The following is a 15,590-nucleotide window of genomic DNA, read 5'->3' as shown; positions in this document are numbered from 1 at the left end:
ATGTGTGTCCTGTTACATGCATCTTTTTCATATATTTAATACTGGGGAGTCTGTGGGAAATTCAGTGGCTATTTAAAGATGTACTTATTTAATTTACCACAATTTAAGATCATAAACAAAAACAAACAAGATAATCCTTCATTAGTCCACACAGTGGGGAAATTTCAGTGTTACAACGCACAAGTAGGTGCAGAAGTAAAGAGAACAGATAACTTAAGAGCTGAGAAGCTTCTCACTGTTTTATTCATTTAACTTTATCTCATTTTGTGTAAACAATCAGACATTTGGGCTCAATCTTGAGTGAGTATGTGGTCTTTGCTATAAATATGAAAATCCTTTTATCAAAAACACTTCTGTGTTGTGGACGTCCAGTCCTCTGTGTTGTGGACGTCCAGTCCTCTGTGTTGTGGACGTCCAGTCCTCTGTTGTGGACGTCCAGTCCTCTGTGTTGTGGACGTCCAGTCCTCTGTTGTGGACGTCCAGTCCTCTGTGTTGTGGACGTCCAGTCCTCTGTGTTGTGGACGTCCAGTCCTCTGTGTTGTGGACGTCCAGTCCTCTGTTGTGGACGTCCAGTCCTCTGTGTTGTGGACGTCCAGTCCTCTGTTGTGGACGTCCAGTCCTCTGTTGTGGACGTCCAGTCCTCTGTGTTGTGGACGTCCAGTCCTCTGTTGTAGACGTCCAGTCCTCTGTTGTGGACCTGAAGCTGCTGGTGATTGTCCTGTAGAAATCCCCAGTGGCAAGAGATCTGAATAATAAAACAAACAAATAACTATACAGCCTAAATTTAGTTTACTTGTACTTTCATTAAATATACCACAATCGAATTTTAAATGGTGCACTAGAAAAACATATTAAAGCTATGAAAACTGTTTAATTTTTTACTATCTATGTACTTTTCATTGGTTTTATACACAACCACAAGCAGATACACAGCAGATACACAGCACATACATAGTACATACACAGCACATACACAGCAGATACACAGTACATACACAGTACATACACAGTACATACACAGCACATACACAGCACATACACAGTACATACACAGTACATACACAGTACATACACAGTACATACACAGTACATACACAGCACATACACAGTACATACACAGCACATACACAGTACATACACAGTACATACACAGCACATACACAGCACATACACAGTACATACACAGCACATACACAGTACATACACAGCACATACACAGCACATACACATTACATACACAGCACATACACAGTACATACACAGCACATACACAGTACATACACAGTACATACACAGCACATACACAGTACATACACAGCACATACACAGTACATACACAGCACATACACAGCACATACACAGTACATACACAGCACATACACAGCACATACACAGCACATACACAGCACATACACAGTACATACACAGTACATACACAGCACATACACAGTACATACAGAGTACATACACAGCACATACACAGTACATACACAGTACATACACAGCACATACACAGTACATACACAGCACATACATAGTACATACACAGCACATACACAGTACATACACAGCACATACACAGCACATACACAGCACATACACAGTACATACACAGTACATACACAGCACATACACAGTACATACACAGTACATACACAGCACATATACAGTACATACACAGTACATACACAGCACATACACAGTACATACACAGCACATACACAGTACATACACAGCACATACACAGCACATACACAGCACATACACAGTACATACACAGCACATACACAGCACATACACAGCACATACACAGCACATACACAGTACATACACAGTACATACACAGCACATACACAGTACATACACAGCACATACACAGCACATACACAGCACATACATAGTACATACACAGCACATACACAGTACATACACAGTACATACACAGCACATACACAGCACATACACAGTACATACACAGTACATACACAGCACATACACAGCACATACACAGTACATACACAGCACATACACAGCACATACACAGTACATACACAGCACATACACAGCACATACACAGCACATACACAGTACATACACAGCACATACACAGCACATACACAGCACATACACAGTACATACACAGCACATACACAGTACATACACAGCACATACACAGTACATACACAGCACATACACAGCACATACACAGTACATACACAGTACATACACAGCAGATACACAGCACATACACAGCACATACACAGCACATACACAGTACATACACAGCACATACACAGCACATACACAGTACATACATAGTACATACACAGCACATACATAGTACATACACAGTACATACACAGCACATACACAGTACATACACAGTACATACACAGCACATACACAGCACATACACAGCACATACACAGCACATAAACAGTACATACATAGTACATACACAGCACATACATAGTACATACACAGTACATACACAGCACATACACAGCACATACACAGCACATAAACAGTACATACACAGTACATACACAGTACATACATAGTACATACACAGCACATACACAGCACATAAACAGTACATACACAGTACATACACAGTACATACATAGTACATACACAGCACATACACAGCACATACACAGCACATACACAGCACATAATCAGTACATACACAGTACATACACAGCACATACACAGTACATACACAGTACATACATAGTACATACACAGCACATACATAGTACATACACAGTACATACACAGCACATACACAGCACATACACAGCACATACACAGTACATACACAGCACATACACAGTACATACACAGCACATACACAGCACATACACAGCACATACACAGTACATACACAGCACATACACAGTACATACACAGCACATACACAGTACATACACAGCACATAAACAGCACATACACAGTACATACACAGCACATACACAGCACATACACAGTACATACACAGCACATACACAGCACATACACAGTACATACATAGTACATACACAGCACATACACAGCACATACACAGCACATACACAGTACATACACAGCACATACACAGTACATACACAGCACATACACAGCACATACACAGCACATACACAGTACATACACAGCACATACACAGTACATACACAGCACATACACAGCACATACACAGTACATACACAGCACATACACAGTACATACACAGCACATACACAGCACATACACAGCACATACACAGCACATACACAGCACATACACAGCACATACACAGTACATACACAGCACATACACAGCACATACACAGCACATACACAGCACATACACAGTACATACACAGCACATACACAGCACATACACAGCACATACACAGTACATACACAGTACATACACAGTACATACACAGTACATACACAGTACATACACAGCACATACACAGTACATACACAGCACATACACAGTACATACACAGTACATACACAGCACATACACAGCACATACACAGTACATACACAGCACATACACAGTACATACACAGCACATACACAGCACATACACATTACATACACAGCACATACACAGTACATACACAGCACATACACAGTACATACACAGTACATACACAGCACATACACAGTACATACACAGCACATACACAGTACATACACAGCACATACACAGCACATACACAGTACATACACAGCACATACACAGCACATACACAGCACATACACAGCACATACACAGTACATACACAGTACATACACAGCACATACACAGTACATACAGAGTACATACACAGCACATACACAGTACATACACAGTACATACACAGCACATACACAGTACATACACAGCACATACATAGTACATACACAGCACATACACAGTACATACACAGCACATACACAGCACATACACAGCACATACACAGTACATACACAGTACATACACAGCACATACACAGTACATACACAGTACATACACAGCACATATACAGTACATACACAGTACATACACAGCACATACACAGTACATACACAGCACATACACAGTACATACACAGCACATACACAGCACATACACAGCACATACACAGTACATACACAGCACATACACAGCACATACACAGCACATACACAGCACATACACAGTACATACACAGTACATACACAGCACATACACAGTACATACACAGCACATACACAGCACATACACAGCACATACATAGTACATACACAGCACATACACAGTACATACACAGTACATACACAGCACATACACAGCACATACACAGTACATACACAGTACATACACAGCACATACACAGCACATACACAGTACATACACAGCACATACACAGCACATACACAGTACATACACAGCACATACACAGCACATACACAGCACATACACAGTACATACACAGCACATACACAGCACATACACAGCACATACACAGTACATACACAGCACATACACAGTACATACACAGCACATACACAGTACATACACAGCACATACACAGCACATACACAGTACATACACAGTACATACACAGCAGATACACAGCACATACACAGCACATACACAGCACATACACAGTACATACACAGCACATACACAGCACATACACAGTACATACATAGTACATACACAGCACATACATAGTACATACACAGTACATACACAGCACATACACAGTACATACACAGTACATACACAGCACATACACAGCACATACACAGCACATACACAGCACATAAACAGTACATACATAGTACATACACAGCACATACATAGTACATACACAGTACATACACAGCACATACACAGCACATACACAGCACATAAACAGTACATACACAGTACATACACAGTACATACATAGTACATACACAGCACATACACAGCACATAAACAGTACATACACAGTACATACACAGTACATACATAGTACATACACAGCACATACACAGCACATACACAGCACATACACAGCACATAATCAGTACATACACAGTACATACACAGCACATACACAGTACATACACAGTACATACATAGTACATACACAGCACATACATAGTACATACACAGTACATACACAGCACATACACAGCACATACACAGCACATACACAGTACATACACAGCACATACACAGTACATACACAGCACATACACAGCACATACACAGCACATACACAGTACATACACAGCACATACACAGTACATACACAGCACATACACAGTACATACACAGCACATAAACAGCACATACACAGTACATACACAGCACATACACAGCACATACACAGTACATACACAGCACATACACAGCACATACACAGTACATACATAGTACATACACAGCACATACACAGCACATACACAGCACATACACAGTACATACACAGCACATACACAGTACATACACAGCACATACACAGCACATACACAGCACATACACAGTACATACACAGCACATACACAGTACATACACAGCACATACACAGCACATACACAGTACATACACAGCACATACACAGTACATACACAGCACATACACAGCACATACACAGCACATACACAGCACATACACAGCACATACACAGCACATACACAGTACATACACAGCACATACACAGCACATACATTGTACATACACAGCACATACACAGTACATACACAGCAGATACACAGCACATACACAGTACATACACAGCACATACACAGCACATACACAGCACATACACAGTACATACACAGCACATACACAGCACATACACAGCACATACACAGTACATACACAGCACATACACAGCACATACACAGCACATACACAGTACATACACAGCACATACACAGTACATACACAGCACAGACACAGCACATACACAGTACATACATAGTACATACACAGCACATACACAGCACATACACAGCACATACACAGTACATACACAGCAGATACACTTTATTATTGCGCTCAGACATGAATATTTCTGTACTGACCTGATGGACAGATGGACAGGCGTCTGTAGTTGTTGTTGTCCTGGTACATGTCCGCGCACCAATGCGGGAAAACAAGTCATCAAACAGGACCCGGACAAACGAAACTACAGCTGAGAGCGATGTTTATCCAGTCTTGAAGCAAATGATGATATTGACTCAACTCGGATCACTGGTGCTTCCAGACACGCCGCCGAGCGTCTCCGTTTTTGGGCTTTGAAGAGCAAATACGCAAAAGGCACTCTCTCAACTTTGATCCGCCATTAGAGAAGCCAGACTGACAACATCTCCACTGCGCATGCGCACGCGGCAAACGCGCGTCTGCTCACTATATTTCGTCTCTGCTCCGCTGCGTCGAGAACGCGGCGTATTTGCGTTTTTCTTCATGCGTACTTGCGTCCAACTTCGCCATAACGCGCGAATAGGCGTTTGCGGTTTGAACGGGCCATTAGGGTTGACAGTAATATGGGAATAACACGCTTCACGTGGCTAGCTAGCTTGTGATATCATGGCTCAGCAGGTTTAGACCAAAACAGGCACTCACAACACAAACACGACCACAACAGCACACCAAAACATAACTTTCAAGCGTGTTTGTGATGCCATTTATTCTGCATTATTCACAGTCTGACGTTTACTTCGTATTTAAGACTTAAAAGGCGGAGGAGCGGGACACGGCCGGCTCTGGGCTAGCGGCACTACGTGGCTAGCTAGCTTGTAATGGCTCAACAAAACAGGCACTCACAACACAAACACGACCACAACAGCACACTAAAACAGGCATATTTAATATTAATCATTACTTACGCCATGAGGAACAGGAAAGTACTTCTGCAGACTTCCGTGCCTCCTATGAAAAAGCTTGTCCGGGCAAACTTGCGCTTTGAGGCTTTTTCGTGGAGGTCGTCAGCTCTGATTTTACACAGCGCGTATTGCTCCCTGTGTTGCTGCTTATCAAGTAGCCATGCGGCTGGCGGCTCAGCCCATTGGCTGACTACAATAGCACAGCTGTTCATATGGAAATGCGGTCACACCCACTCTGCACGTCCAGAGAGCGCCCGAAAACACCACACTTTAAACGACTTTATTTATGCTTTTAATGCTGCAAATACTGTTATCTGATACATCGAATGGCTGGTCCATAACTTCAACTTTCACGTTCTGCAAAAAAACGAAAATCACAAATTTGGGGGGAAAAAAGTAAAATGCTGTTTTTCTCAGTTTCACCGAGGCCGACATGGTCCGACAATTGCGGCGGTGGGGCACATATGAGCTACCTTTTGCACTGCATGGCTCATCCTGCTGCACGGCTGTACTGCATGGCTCCCCTTGTTGCTGTGCACAGTCGACAATCCCCTGCACAGCATCAGCGCCAGCCCCATCTTCTGTACAGAAACATTGCACACATTTTCATACTAACACTTATTTTTAATGCAGACTAATATCAAATAATAATTTCCTTGCAATATTTGTATTTAAGACAAAAGTAAGATCCGCCCTTGTTTACATATATTTCCAAGAAAATAACTTATGAAACATGGATACACAGCTTTGGGCTGCCCTCTTTCGCTCCCTTTCTCTCTGTTCCTTCCTTCCCATAGTTACATCTGATGTGGACCAGTATCAAGTATCAACCCGGTTTTATCGAAAACGAAACTAGGTCATTTTTGCACACGGTTACCGTGTGCTAACCGTGTGCAAAAATTACCTAGTTTCGTTTTGTGCTCGCTTCTGATTGGTCCTCCTGGCTGGTGAGGCTCACTACCTCTAATATCTGTGGTCCCTCAAGTGAAAAATGATACAAAATATTGAAAGTTACTGCTATAGACGGACCTTTTCGGCCCAAATGGGCTACGGCCCTGCTGTCCGTCTGTGAGAGCCAGATCTCTCCTTCAGTTGGAGCTCCTCCAGGTTTCTAAATTTTCCCAAGGAGTTTTTCCTGGCCGAGAAGGAGGGTGTAAGGACAGGGGACACCCGCGTCATCGCCCCTCGCACCTGCTCCCCATCCTCAATCAACGCTCTCAAGTCACTCCTCTCCGCTGATAATAATAATTAGATAATAATCTAATTCAATTAGATTATGGAGTGCCCATAATCTTCATGTTTTCCACCGGGGTCTGAGCGCAAAATAACCTTTGCATAAAGCTTGCTAAACTATCTTTCCCGTGTTTTGTGTCTGAGTCTCTCCAGGGTGAAATGAGGAAGACTTTGTATTTGTTGGACAGATCTTGATTAACATTGTTTACAATAAATATCTTGCAACAAAATTAATCAAACTCACTCTACTGATTTCCAAATCTTGTAAAATATTGTTCAATTGCATCAGCTTTGACTGGTCTCTCAAAAGATTGACTGAGTGGTGGTGGTGGTTCAGTCAGCTGGCTGTCCAGCTTGTTGTGGGGTGACTTCTGTAGTTCTCGCAACAGATCAAAGGCAACCGTCAATGTATTCTGAAAAGGTCGGTAGAAATGAGAAGAAAGCAAAAATAATTGGATGCAATATCTTGAATTTAGGTAAAATTACAAATGCATGGATGTAGAAATTAATTTAAATAGGAATACATATATTTTAATCCAATTTTAAAAAGTTTCTTATTTCTCCTGAAAATGTTCTGAAATGAAGAATGACATCTTTAGCAGTGTGAAAATTCTGAAATTTCCAGATCTTGAGTTGATAATACTTACGATAAGATGCATCAACTAGAACCTTTTTCAGGGTGTAGCCTCCCTTTTTTAATTTGGGAAAGGCAATGCTGTATTCTGCAGAACCTGCCTTTGTCACGGCTTGGGGCCTACCAGCATTTTCATTGTAGTGCACGGCTGCTAGAAGAATCCTATAATCAAATGAAAGACCCTGTAATAAAAAGCTATGAAACTTTAAAAAATAAAAGGTAACCATAAGTGGTAAAGTTGTACTTAGCTGCTGCGCATACCATGGTATGAAAAGCTGTACATCTTTGGAGCGAAGTGGTTGACGGCTATGATAGCTTTCTACTCTACACTTGACCGTATGAGGACATCTTGACAACATCTTTTAGGAAATGAGGTTTTGTTAAGAGCTCCTCCAACTCAACAAAGCATTCACTACCTGAAATTAATGTTTCCTTTAATTGTGACAATGGTTGGTTTATTTTTGATGAAGAATATAAGAGAAGAATAAACCTGGTTTGAACCATTTCTTCTTCAAGCCAGGACCATGGGCTTTGACACTTCTCATGTATGTTCTGCAAGTGGTCAATGGTCGATAACCACTTCTCCTTTATGGTGTCTTCATCACCAGGGTCTGACGACATAACACACCAATACAGGTGATATGTTATCCCCTTTATCCACTCCTTGATACTCTCATTGCCCTTCTTTTATGACAGTGCATCCCGTTTTTTGCTGTGTTCTGAAAGTATAAAAGGCATATGGGTGAAAACTAGGAAATCAAAATGGCATAAGACAATATTTTGATGTTATTTACCTTTCACCACATGTCAGCAATCATAGAAATGACTACTTGGCCACCTGTCTGTGTCGGTCTGTCATTACAGCTGTTATTGGATGGTCGCCAACTTCTTGTCGACAACGTTTTAGACCCTCCAGCTCCATGTGATAGCTTCCCAGGGTTTCATTACTCCAAACAATATATTGTATTGTTCATTTATTCAATAAGATGTGTAAGCACGTGTAAAGTAATATCTCACCCGAACAAGTTGGACTGAAATCAGCTTATTTGTGGCTCGCTCCAAGAGACTATAACTCCCAAACTTTGCACAATGACCCATGGAATCGCATCGGGCATCACCTCCTAAAATGAGACTTTTGCCCCGGTACTTTTCCATGAGTCTCTCTTTGCTGTCCTTCCAGGTATCAAAAAGAACATCATGTAGGTAAAAAGACTGATGATAAAAGAATGTCCTTATTGAAATGCACTGTATGTTCAGGAAACTGAAAATAAAAAGTGATCAACATCAGAATATGTAAACAACTAATTGGAGTATATTGAGCAAAATGATCCAGATAAAATCAAATATTATACAGTTAGAACCTACCCAAAAAGTTGCAAGACTTTGGTTGGCATAGACCCGGTGAACAATATGGCTGCACTGAGGAGAATGTTGAGAACTGGCATTTGCCTGACTGATAGTTGACTTCGCCATTCACCTTTTTCACCACATTTGTCACACACCGTCTTTACAGCAAGAAGGGCGCCTCTCACCTGAAATAATGTATTTTGATGTGTAATATGACATAGGTCTTGTCAACTGGTATAATTTACAATCAGTTATGCTAACCACCTGGGTTTAAGGATAAACCCAAGTGGTTAGCAATTTACCTGTCTGTAACAGCGATTGGTTCCATGACATAGAGAACACACAGATAACAACATGAGTAAAGCTGACTCAAAGACAACATATTTTCTTCTCTTATTAAATGGTTCCTCCTCATCTGATCTGTTGAATGCAGAAAATGGTTATATGACTGAATAAATTTGTGGGTGATTCATTGGTATTTTCACTCATAATACTTACTTCATCACATCAAACTGACTGCTTTGATCATCGAATACATCGTCTGGTGGAACATAGTCATAGTCATCGCTATCAAATTTGGAGAAATCATCATCAGGCGATTCAGAGAAGTCAACATCACAATCTGAGTAGTCATCACTTTCGTCACTAATTTCCATTTTGGGGGGAACTCTTTTGGCAGATTTTGTCCAACTGGATTTGCTGCACTGCTTTTTCTTGAAATTTTGGCACTTGGGAATCCACTTGAGAGTTTGGATTTCTAGAGAGAGAAAAATTCAATGGCATCATTAGGGCAAGCTATTGTAGGGTATTATACTCTGCGTATGCATCCTCGCACGGGCTGCACCAGTATATGTAGGGTATTCTTACTAGTACAAGTACTGCAAGGTTATGAATGTCCTCCCACTTGTGAAGGAGGGGGACATTCAAGGTTGATAATGATTAAAGAATTGTTCAAGAATTCAAACATGACAAACTGCGTTTGTCATGTTTGATATCATATTTTAGATTGGGGTACCAGCCGTATAATCTGCAATTTTAACAACTCTAATCAGAAACTATAATCAGATATCTAAATTAATTGATTAATTAAAAAATAATTTGCTCGTTGATCTAAAGGTTTGTGAAACATAACCGTGACATTGACCCATTTTCTGGAAATGAATAAACACTTCACCAAATGTGGTATATGAAGATTTAATGACCAAATAATTAAACAGATAAATTTGAATATGGAATATGCAAATGGGTCGATAACAGATGGAAAACACAATACATGATTGTTCTAGATTTATCTAGTCGCGTGTTGGAGTTAATTCTAAAATTCTAGGCCAGCCTGTGAAGTGCATTCATACAAACGGAACCAGAAGCTGTGAGGAGATGGCCTGCGTGGAGTCCAAGAGCCTGTGTGTCGTCAGTGTCGCCTCCAGGCTTCACTCAGGGGTCACGCTGCAGCTCAGTCCACACATATTGGCCAGAGCAGGGCTGCTCTGGAGCTCGGCTCTGACGGTGTCAGGCCAAAGAAGGACTGGATCAGGTTCTGCGTTCTCCTTGGCTCTGAGGCGTTCCACAGATGAAAAAGCCGTCGTGCTGCTCCAGCAATGTGGCTGGTCAAAAAGGGAAGTTGCAAAAGGTCCTTTGCTTGATTTTTGCATGATGCAGTATCAATCACGTTTAAAACGGGGACAGATTTCTTAGTTCTGGGAGGGAACGTTAGCTTCATGTCTCTCGGAAAAGTCTTTGTCCTGTAGCTTAGCTTAGCCAGAGGCCCTCACCTCCCAAGATCCAATCTCATGGATCTCCTCAGATGGAGCTCCCGATGGCAACCTGCATGGCACTCTGAATGGAACTTGGGTGGGAACTCCCTGTCTTTCCTTTGTCTTTCTGACTTTCCGCTGCGGGGGTTTTGGCGCCATGGCTTCAGCCTATCAGCATGCACGCTGGGATCAGAGCTGATAAGGGAAGATCTGGAGGCCCTTGTTTAGCATTAACATTAGACCACAAAAATTACACAAAAGGTAAAATTATCCACAAAACAAGTTATGAAACAGTTAAATGGACATGTAGAACACAATATGTACAGTAAAGTCATGTATGTAAGTCATGCAAATTTTGCAATCTGATGATTGTCTACAAAAACCGTATAGTCTTTTTTTGCGTTTTAGCTTTTGTCTTGGAGAGAAAATGTCTCTCTGTAATCCAAGAAGTCATTCGATGGAAAAGTTATTTTCACATTCAAAGTATCTCTGTTCGTTCTGCTCCTACGTTCTCGGCTCCTGCCATAAAACTTCATGCGGGGGTTTTGGCTGATAACACCTTTAGCATTCCTGTCACCATGGCAACAGGGGGAGGTCATCTGCATATCCTACACTATTGTTCTTACGTTATGTCATAATGCAGAGCCTACTTCGGAAAATATTTCATGATAACTCAATTGGATACTTACTTTTATCTGCAGTTGAACAAATTGCATCACTCGACTCGAGAGGCTCAATGCCAGACAAATCGAGAAGAGCATGGGCAGCTGATTCCCTGTCTTCCAAGTCCCGTTCAGCTTCAAAGAGAAGTCGTTGCTGTTCCCTCTTTTTTTAGGCAGACCTGGAGTCATGACTTGTTGATGGTTGTTGAGCATCAGACAACCGGATATGATATTGCTCTGCCTCTGGAGCTCTCTCCTCATGCACAGCTGCACTGCCACTAGCATGACTATGAGCTTTAATAGGCCTAGGCATGGTAGGAATAGACCTGTTGTCAGCTGACTGCAGATGAATTGTTGGAACTGCATTTGATGTCAGGAGAAGTCTGTAAAAACAGGCTTAATCTTAGACAAAATTATAGAAAAGTAGGCCTATTACTAATACGACACGTACGGTCAGGCTTTTCGCTAGTCAGCAATGGGTTGATGTAATTTTGTGCGACAACGCTGCTAATATGAAGAAAGCCAGCGGTTTGGGCGAGGGCGTCATCACCATTGTGCATAGGCACTCTGCGTCTATCAGCCCGCACTAGACACCGTGGCTACTACGAGGATCAGAACACTCGCCCCTGGCTTACTCTCGACTCGACATTCAGACGGATTTCATCAAGAAAAACATACATTTTATTATTTAAGCCAGAAGAGTATTAAGAGCGCTGTTCTGAAAAGCACATTACTGGCCTTACTTTATGACAGTGTTGCACTTTCATTTAATACACACTTTACATGCCTGCTGGGTATTTTAAGTTGAGCTGCAATTTTTGTTTAATTCACTATTATTTCTTATTCAAGCTACCTCAAAGAAAGGTGCACTGTTAAAGTGTTAAGAAATAAAATAAAAACTGGAGACAACCTGTTTATGTTGCATTTGTGCATTTTAAAAAATGTGTTATGAAAGTATTGGATCGGGACTCTGTATCGGCAGATGCAGAGTCAAAATCAGATGACTCTGAAAATCAGATGACTCTGAATTGGATCGGGGCCAAAAAAACCTGATCGGGACATCCCATTAAAACTAACCGTCCAGACACTGCAGCCCATCTTTAAAATGGGAGTTAGAGGTAGGGCATTTAATTGGATTAAACATTTTCTATTTGAAAGTTATTCAAGTTCAGATGGGAACTACGTTATCAGATAAGTATAAGGTGGAGAACCGTACTCCACAAGGCAGTGTTATAAGCCCACTTCTGTTTTTAATTATGGTCAATGATGTTTTTAGTAATATTGAACCAGATATTATGCAGTCGTTATTTGCTGATGATAGAGCCTTGTGGAAAAGAAAGAATCTATATTTTGCGCAAAATAAAATCCAGAGGGCAATAAAAACTGTTGAAAACTGGTCGCACAGTTGGGGATTTAAAGGTTGAATGGATGATTTTTTTGGCACAAATCAAAGTCTTATTTCCTCATGAGAAAGACAGTTTGAGATGACGCAGACGTGGACAGAAATCTACGGGAGACGACAGATGCGATGCGCTCCGTTGCGCTAATAAACAAACGCACGAGTGTGTTGTATGTGCTGTCGTGACACATATTCATGTGCAATTACTGTCGTGATCACATGCAATGGTATTTATGTATTTCTTTATCTATGGGAGTTTTTATTTATTTATAGGAGATCTTCTACTGAAAGTGTTTTTCAGACTTCTTATAAGTGATCTGTTCTTTTCTTCTGTATCTGCCTCTGTATCTACCTGCGTTGCACCAATGAAATTTCCCCATGTGGGACAATAAAGGAATATCTTATCTTATCAGTCCGCACGGGGGAGTGCGCATGCGCACTTCCGCCTGCGTTCTCAAATCGCCGAAAAATCGTCCATTGCGCCTTTAAGTTCTCTGTAGAGATTACAATTGTTTTTTAGTAGGAAAAAGAGGGAGGAGATTGAATTAAAAATGCATGGGGAAAAAATGGAGCAGGTAAGTAGTTTTGGACTCTTGGTACTTGTTTTTGATTCAAAGCTTTTATGGCATGAGCCCATAAGGATGGTGGAGGAGAAGTGCAAAAAAGTGATTCATATAATGAATAATAATAATATAATGAAGATTCATATATAAAGTGTTTGTCAGGATGTGAATGGGGAGCGGTTATAGCTGCTCTTAAAAACATATACATTGCGTTGATGAGATCGGCGATGGATTACGGGTAACTGATGTATAGAGAAGGAAATAAAACGCTAATTGGGAGTGCTGTGGACAATGCTGTGGAGCTTTAAAGACGTCCCCTGTTATAGCGGTTCAGGTTGAGAAGGAGAGACTTGCCTTTAGATCTAACACATAAATAAATCATAATCCAGTACTGGACAAACTTACAGGGACATGGGGAGGAGCGACATCGCGCAGTTAAAACTCTCTTACCATGTTGGGAAAGTGGAAAGCGAAGACATCGTGCTTTGCTTGGACAGCAAGTAAAATTGCAATTGAGATGGGAATCCAGAGGAGAAAGTTTACTCCGGCCGTGTCCGGCCCAGTTACACCTTTCTGGCTATTGCCTACAGTTGGTGTTGATTTGTATGATCACGAGACGTGGGAGGAATTTTATGGAGGCTGTGAATGAGAGAGAATTCAGAATATCTATTCAAGTTGCATTGTCATTTATACAGATGGGTCCAAAGAACTGGAATAGGGGAAAACAGGTTTGTTATGTTGCTGTGTTTGGTAACCTCATGTTTGTTCTTGGAAAAATGCACCATCTAGTGGTTGTTATAATTTACACCTTTTAGCATCAGTAGAAGAAGAACTCTAGACAGGAAGTAGTTGTTTCTAGCCACGTGTTTCTCAAAATGGCGGCTCCTCATTCCTAGCTTCTTTTTGGAGTTAGTTTCATGGATCTATTATAATATTTGGATAGGGTACGGCCACAACTCTGTGGAAAGGTGTGTCCATGCTCGTACAAAAAATGGCGGAAAAGGGGGGGTTTCCGTCCGTTTCCGTGGATCCGCGCGGATCCGTGATTAGGGGTCCTTTTTTTTTTTTTACCTTTTTCTGCAAATAGGGGTACTTTTTCAAGCAATCTTGGTGAATTTTTTGTTTATTGACAGTCAAAAGTTTTTTTGTGTATATG

The sequence above is a fragment of the Eucyclogobius newberryi genome, unplaced genomic scaffold (genome assembly GCF_026437365.1).
Source record: "Eucyclogobius newberryi isolate DKJ021-1_F unplaced genomic scaffold, fEucNew1.0.hap1 SCAF_12, whole genome shotgun sequence".
In the NCBI taxonomy this organism is placed as follows: domain Eukaryota; kingdom Metazoa; phylum Chordata; class Actinopteri; order Gobiiformes; family Gobiidae; genus Eucyclogobius; species Eucyclogobius newberryi.
Note: the sequence above shows the minus strand (reverse complement) of the source record.